Source organism: Garra rufa, chromosome 2 (genome assembly GCF_049309525.1).
Source record: "Garra rufa chromosome 2, GarRuf1.0, whole genome shotgun sequence".
In the NCBI taxonomy this organism is placed as follows: Eukaryota; Metazoa; Chordata; class Actinopteri; order Cypriniformes; family Cyprinidae; genus Garra; species Garra rufa.
This window is the reverse complement of record NC_133362.1, coordinates 46,288,865-46,296,576: the sequence shown is the minus strand read 5'-3', so window position 1 is coordinate 46,296,576 and position 7,712 is coordinate 46,288,865. Positions and strand designations below refer to the sequence as shown.

The 7,712-nt window shown below is 35.4% G+C and overlaps 1 long non-coding RNA gene across 1 annotated transcript; it reads left to right on the top strand.

The window, feature by feature from the left end:
- Positions 1-1,708: 1,708 nt before the first annotated feature.
- On the top strand, positions 1,709-3,954 carry LOC141325096 (uncharacterized). The gene is made up of 3 exons (XR_012353726.1): positions 1,709-1,820; positions 3,180-3,224; positions 3,341-3,954. It is a non-coding gene; the product is annotated as an uncharacterized lncRNA (long non-coding RNA).
- The last annotated feature ends 3,758 nt before the right edge of the window (positions 3,955-7,712 follow it).

Sequence of the window (7,712 nt, the reverse complement as noted above, 5' to 3'; positions counted from 1 at the left end):
TTTAATAGCCATGGAATAACTGTACTTGATTGGCCGGCAAACTGGCCTGACTTAAACCCCATTGAAAATCTATGGGGTATTGTCAAAAGGAAGATGAGGGAGCAGAGACCCCGAAATGCAGACGAGCTGAAGGCCAATATCAAAGCAACTTGGGCTCCATAACACCTCAACTGTGTGTGTCAAAGGCTGATCGCCGCCTTGATGCTAGAATTACTGCAAAAGGAGGCCCAACAAAGTACTGAGGACATAATACAGTACATTAATGCACTTTTCAGAAGGCCAACATATTTAAGATCCTTTTTTATTGGTCACATGAAATATTCTAATTTTGTGAAATACTGGGTTTGTTTTTTGTCTTTAATCCATAATCATTAATAGAAACAAATAAAGGCTTGAAATATTTCACTTTGTGTGTAGTGAACTAGTATAACATACAAGTTTCACTTTTTGAAACAAATTATTGAAATAAATGGACTTTCCCTCGATATTCTAATTTTTTGGCACATACCTGCAGCTATAGGCCAGTGTGCTTCATTCAAAAAAAAAAAAAAAGCTCATTTTAGAGAGAATAGAGCCAGTCTGCCATTAGATTACCGGTGTAACTGATATTCGAACAATGTTTTGAAACATTTTTCCGGAAACTGTGAAGCTAGTTTTCGGTTAAATGCAAATGATTCTATTCGTTTATAAAAATAGTCAGTTGACTCCACCTGCTGGAGACTGAGTACACTTGAGACACTTTCTGCTTTTTTCGTCCTTACACAAAAACTATGAGCTGAAATAAAGTGATTTTTGACATCATATTTCTTTTGTTTGTGTACTAAAATATCATACATTGATAATAGCCGTAAGTAGTTTATATTTTCCACAATTAGCTCATAAACATAAGGTGCATTTTTTGTCTCAACTGTACCCATAAGGAGCAGGGCCGTGCACAGACCTTTTGAGGGGCATGTGCTGAAACTAAAAAAAGGGCACCCCCCCAACCCCTCCACAAACCAAGGTTATTTTCGTAAACGAAAACGAAAACTAAGACTAACTATTGATCAGAAAACATTTTCGTAAACTGAAATAAAAATAAATGAAAAACTAGAACGAAATGAAAGTACTTTTATTAAAAAACTAACTGAAATAAAATAATGATTATCAAAAATAAATAATCGTTTTCGTAATAATTACGTTCTCACCCCATGGGAGAAAAATAAAGACAGCGACCTGAACAGCCCTGCTTTAAATCTAGGCTACTGGATCAGTTTTAGGCATTTTTTTATGTAACACAAGTGATCAGCCAATATACTAGAGCTGATTAACCTTTAAAGAATAGAGATTCAAACACCCAAGCGATCTCATTTGTAAATGACAACGATTCCCCATGTCTATTAAACCTTTGAAAAAGTCTTACAGAACATTCAAATCTGTATTTGCACTGCCGCTGACAGAGAGAGCAGTCATCATGTTTATGTAAGAAACAGCTTCACAAACAGTCTTTTCAAATACAGTCATTCATATTATCACAGCAATAGTCTGATTAAAGATCATAGTTTAGATATAAATATGTCTATGGTAGAGCAATCCAATAGGGTCTGGCTGCAGACATGCACCTCCACTGTCAGACCTGCACTCTCAGACCTGCACTCTCAGTCACCCAAACTTCCTCTGCAGGTGACGTCACTTGCAATCGACACCTGCACACTACGGTACCTGCTACGTCACTTGCAATCGACACCTGCAGTCTACGGTACCTGCGCTATTTGCAATCTGTGTGTAGTGGGACGTGTTGGATTGAGAATAACTTCTGAATTCTTTCAAGAATCATTGCTGTAAGTACATATGTGTATCTGTGTGTGTTTATTATACATTTTATTAGATTGTATTCTGATATACAAAATTATGTTTGCCAACGTGTTCGCTGCTCACTGGTTGTGTTTAAAAAGTTGCATTAGCTAGGGCTGTGCAATTAATCGAAATTAGATTTCGATTTCTGCTTCAAACGATCATGAAAATGCAGTAATCGAGATGAAACGATTATTGTTCCCCACTCCACCCCCTTTCCAGTGGTGCGCTTTCGCTCTTCCATAAAAGCCTAATTTCACATGCAAAACAGCAAAATCATGTAACGTGACTTTCATAAAACGGGACATGCTTGATTTATTCATGTTTCTTTGATGTTATGTTTTTAATAGCGCGTAGGAAAAGTTGCGGTGTTTTTTGAATGCGCTCAAAGACGGAGCCGAATGGACTTGTAAAGTTATATTTTAACTCAGGTGCGCGACTAAACGGTCAAATACACGCAAAAATATTTGAAAATGAGGCGCTTGTTGATTATTCATGTAAACGCTTATCAGTTCTGTCTTAAATGACCATAAACAGTTGAGAATAAAAATACGTGTGTAACAGTATATTGTGTCCGTGTGGTTAAGCGCAACACATAAGATTCCTTCTGTTGTCTGTGTTTAATATGAATAAAACTTAAAAATACAAAAAGAAAAATCAGTCACTGCTTTTGAATGAAGGACGTTTGTAGTTTTAATAAGAAACAAAGCATGTTTAACTATTACAGTGAAGATGCTGTTTTATTTTACATTCAAATAATTACATTTAATTTCTGTAGTATTGTTAGACTACTTTAGACTTGCATAAAAGTATTCAGTATTTTTTTAAGCACTGTTATTCTTATTTTTTTGTATCTTTTTCGCTGTATTTAAATTAATTACTATAGAAAGTTTTGGACCCTGTCATAATCGTTTAAATAATCGTGATTACAATATTGACCAAAATAATCGTGATTATGATTTTTGCTGAAATCGTGCAGCCCTAAGCTGTATAGCCTAATTAGTCAACCACTCCGTCACTGACTTAAATACAGCTAAAGTAAGCTAAACTACTGAACAGAATGGTATATGCTTTCGTAAGTTAATTATATAGCTTACACGTAAACTACTGTATAGTTTAGTGGAAGTGATTGTTGTGTTACTGATATTATAAGTAGAATGAGACAATTAAATGTGGTGTTTATTTATTAGCAAAACAGGTAGTGTGAAACATTGTAAAGCACCACATTTGATGTTTTGTTCTGCTCCTACTCTTCTCAATTCAGATTACTTCATTTGAGTGACATTTTATATATTATAAATATATGTATGTGTGTGTATAACTGGTTTCTTCTATCCTGCTCTTAGGCAGATGAAGCAAGTATAGGTGTACTGATGGAATCATCACAAGAGGTACATTATTTTGTTACAGGACTGGTCACAAGTAATTGTTTCTTTTTTGCACAATACTGAATTAATGTTTTTGGTATCTTACCTTTGTATCTCTCTTGTTCTTTGTGTTATTTTAGAGAATCAACTGATGGGAGATTTAAATAAAGCCAGCAAGTGGTGTTTGGAACCGTTGATATATATGTATGCCTCATTAGCGACTGTTTCTATGGGCCTTTATACATAAGCCGTCCGCCATTTTGCTGCGGTCCACTTGACGTCATTCACCCATAGATCTAGGTAAATCACCATAGTAATCACTGAATATTCGAAATATAACAGTCCTTCACAGCCGTTGGTCTGCGAACCTACAGTATGGTGAATGACGTCAAGTGGACCGCTGTAATATGGCGGACGCATCTACGTGCTTGGAGCGGGCCAATGGGGTATCTACGTATACATATATATGTTTGGAACAGCCAAGTGTGCTGCTTGGTTCTGTTCAGCTGCCCAAAGTACTCTGCATGGAGGATGAAGATGTTGATGAGGCCATGGACAAATTACAGAAGGCTGAATTTTCAGAGGACAGACTTGTTGCTCTGGAACCTTTCAGCTTTATCTTTACTGCGATGAAGGACATGGACTTTTTCCTTGAACATGTTGTTGATGTTATGAATCTGAAAGTATTCTGTCAAACTGAAAAGGAAGGAAATGCATAATGTGCTTCTTTGCAGAAATAAAAGAAAATACATAATTTGCCTCTTTGCATTCTTTCTGTTCTGTTTTTGTTTGTTATGGAAGTGTTTTAAGCTTTTACTTATTTTTATATTACTATTTAATAAAACTATTGCTAGTTTTCCAAATAATAGTAAATAGTCTGTCTCTTTGTAACTAGCTTACAATAAAAAAAACTAAAATTAAAAATAGCATCTGCTTAATTTTTGTTAATGTTATAGTTTGGTAATGTAATATAGTTGTAGCCTACTTGAATGATAAAGTACAACATTATACTCCTATGATAAACAAGCAGCAAAAAATAACTGGGGGCAAAGTTTCTGTCTGGTTATACTACTAAAGTACTTTAAACCATTTAACAGCAGCGTCTTTACTGGCAACGGGTACTTTAAACTATATAACCGCTTCAATACAGCGTCTTTGGCAACGCGAACGAACGACTGGAAACTTATTTCCGGTTTTTTTGTGTCGATTGCAGGTGACGTAGCAGGTACCGTAGTGTGCAGGTGTCGATTGCAAGTGACGTCACCTGCAGAGGAAGTTTGGGTGACAGAGTGCAGGTCTGAGAGTGCAGGTCTGACAGTGGAGGTGCATGTCTGCAGCCAGACCCTTCTCGAGCAATCTCATCAAAATAGAGCACGTCATTTCCGGTCAACTGTACTGTGCCGTAATATGAGCGTACTTTGTTCGTTTTCTCTACATAATCCATTCACAATCGAAGAAAAGTGTTGTTTGTCTAAGAGGACCAAACGTCCATGTAGGCTATACCGTTTCAAGAATGACAAACGCCAGTTTAAAAAAAATTCGCGAGTAAATCGTCTAAATATGTGCAGTCATTGCTATGATTGACAGTAATAATCGGACCAAACAAATGACAAGCTGATGTCAAAAAAAAGAGCTTAAATGATTCAGAATAAATTCAGAGTAACAAAACTACAGCAGTAACAAGTTTGTGTTGGTTAAATGTAGGCTATTTAATAGATTTTACAGTTCAAGATAAAACTTAAAAGTAGTTATTCAATTTGATAAAATATTTCAAATTCCTATCGATTCATATTGAGTGCATTATTTAATTATTATACCATAAATATTTAACGTACTTGTAGTGAACTATATATTTGTATTTAAATAATTCACCCTTATAGGCTGTTTGTGTGTGAGCTATGACTTTCTGCACTTACTATACTATATAATGTTACTTAAGGGCGGTATTTATTACTACAATTTATTACTAGTTATACTACAGGGCCGTTGAATGCTTGAATCTGATTGGCTGACGAACGTTCTAGAGGTGTGCATTATATTCAGGGAAACGCACGGCGAACGTAGTTCCAGGCAGCTTTAGACCGCAGTGCATGTCTATATCACTTCGCCATACGATTTCAGTTATTTCAAAGGTCCTTACAGCCCAAAACAGCAAAATAACTAAAACCCACAATGACACTGGCCAAACTAAATACAGTAAACATCAGGATAAACACGACAGATTATTTCCATGTTTTTTTCCACAATATATTACGTTTTATTATGTACGGAAAGCACAAACTCTATTTCTCTCGCCCTCTTCTCACTCACCTCACAGACGCACACACATAACAGTACAGTTTGCTCTGGCGTTAGCATTCGCGCTAATGTTGTTAGCGCTGCTCTGACGATTAACAACTTAAAAACGACATGAAAGCTCTCACAAGCGAGGTAACAACGGCGTGGTCTTGAAGAAAATGAACTTAAAGTTTAACTGTTAGTAGAGACGATGCTGCCAGTCACCCTTGAGAGACACAGACATGAGAGAGGTAAAGTCATACACTTAAGTTTCTCTCCCTTCTCTCTTTCCGTCTGTCTGCTTGTCTTTCGGTCTGTCTAAACTTCGTTATTAACGGCATTATTTTACTATTAACAGCCCAAGCGTCGTTACTAGTTCTAAAATGACGTTTTGGAACTAGCAACGAAGCTGTTGAATGAGCTGCGTAAGAAATTAATCCTACTCACAATAGCGTTTTAAGGATAAAAACCAGACGAATGTCTTGAAATATATCACTTGATCGATGTCTTGAGGTGTGGTAACTGTAGTATAAGCGGAATAATTGACTTCGGGCAGTAGAATTCTACGAAAATAATGCACACCCGAGGTGTAACGGCCACTCCGCTTCGCGTCGTGACCGCATCACCACCTCGGGTGTGCATTATTTTCTAAGAATTCTACTGCCCGTCGTCAATTATTCCTTACTAATTTTATAATAAATCGAAAAGCAAGACGTCTTGAAAAATATAAGGAGAGGCAGCTGCATAATAAATAATCCTCTGCTGCCATCTATTGGTTATATGGGGTAATTCCATATTATTTTAGCCAAAAATAGACGTTGTTTTCCGCAAAAGTCATTTTTTCGATGCCTTTTTATGAATGAAAAGTGAGTCCTTGAAGTACATTTTATTTCACAGCTGTAGAGTTAGAAAATAATAAAGGCTTTGAAATATTGCAAGATTTTAAAAATGTGTTGATGACTATAAAGGCAAGTTAGTGATTATCAAGAATACGATTAAGATGTCCTGGAAGAGAAATATCGCTAGCTAGCTAACGTTAGCATAAACACGTAATGATAGTGTTTAGCTGTCAGCATTTAAATGTACAACTATGCAGATACGGAGAGTACGGGATTGCCAGGCTCGCATTTAAATTAAATGTTGTTAAATAATTTGAAACTGAATGTTCATGCCGCTAACATTGTTTATAATGTTGCAATTATAATTTTTCTCAGTTTCTAATAAGAACGAGGCACTAGATCTGTCTCAAGAGTGTCCACCTAATATATAGCACATAAAATGAGCTTCAGCGGAAGTTTACGAGCTGGCTTATCTTTATGCGGAAGTTCTAAAGAATGCTCCGTGCATAAGGTCAATTGGCGCTTCAAATAACGTTTCGCCACTAGATGGAAACAATTACTGTTAAAAATGTATTTGTCATTAAATAGAGATTGATTCAAAAACGCAGATTCATCCAGTAATGTATTTGTGAGCAAGTAATTTATTCATTCAAACCACTTTTTCATAAATGTAATATTATAAATTGGTGTATTAAATATATTATATTTAAATACAAATATTATGCATTAAATGATTAATAATTCATTTAAATGAATTAAACACTTTTAAATATACTGCAGCAATTGATATTTTGTCTCACATTAGTTTGCTTAGTTTACAATTGGGAGGAAATCGTGATCTCTGTTTGAAAAAACTAAAACTAAAAGTGAAACTAAACTATATAAATAACTAAATAAAAATGACAGAAAAAAACTAAATTAAAACTAACAAAATTTTTAATGAAACAAATAAAAACTAAATCAAAATTTTATTGAAAATTTGAAAACTATATCAAAATAAAACGAATTTAAAAAAGCAAAACTAAATTAACCTTGTCACGAACCCCTCCATCACCAAAAACAACAACAACACAATAATATATTATATTTAATTAGTATTAATAACTTGTCAGCAGATATCCATAAAATCTGCGGTTGCTTTGTGTCAAACTCAAATGCAGTTACACCGCGGGTTTTTGACCAGCCAATGTGTGCAATTTGTCCATCATTAAAACGACAACATCACACCGCTGTGGTGACGCATTATATGAACCTTTATAGACATACTAGTGTTTATTTCATAAAGACAACGTTGCACTTATTCAAACAACAAGATATTTTACCGTTACGTTCATCTGCTTCTGCTCTATGACTCTGACTGATGTGCTGAGTACAGTTGAGACACCCATTCTTAATG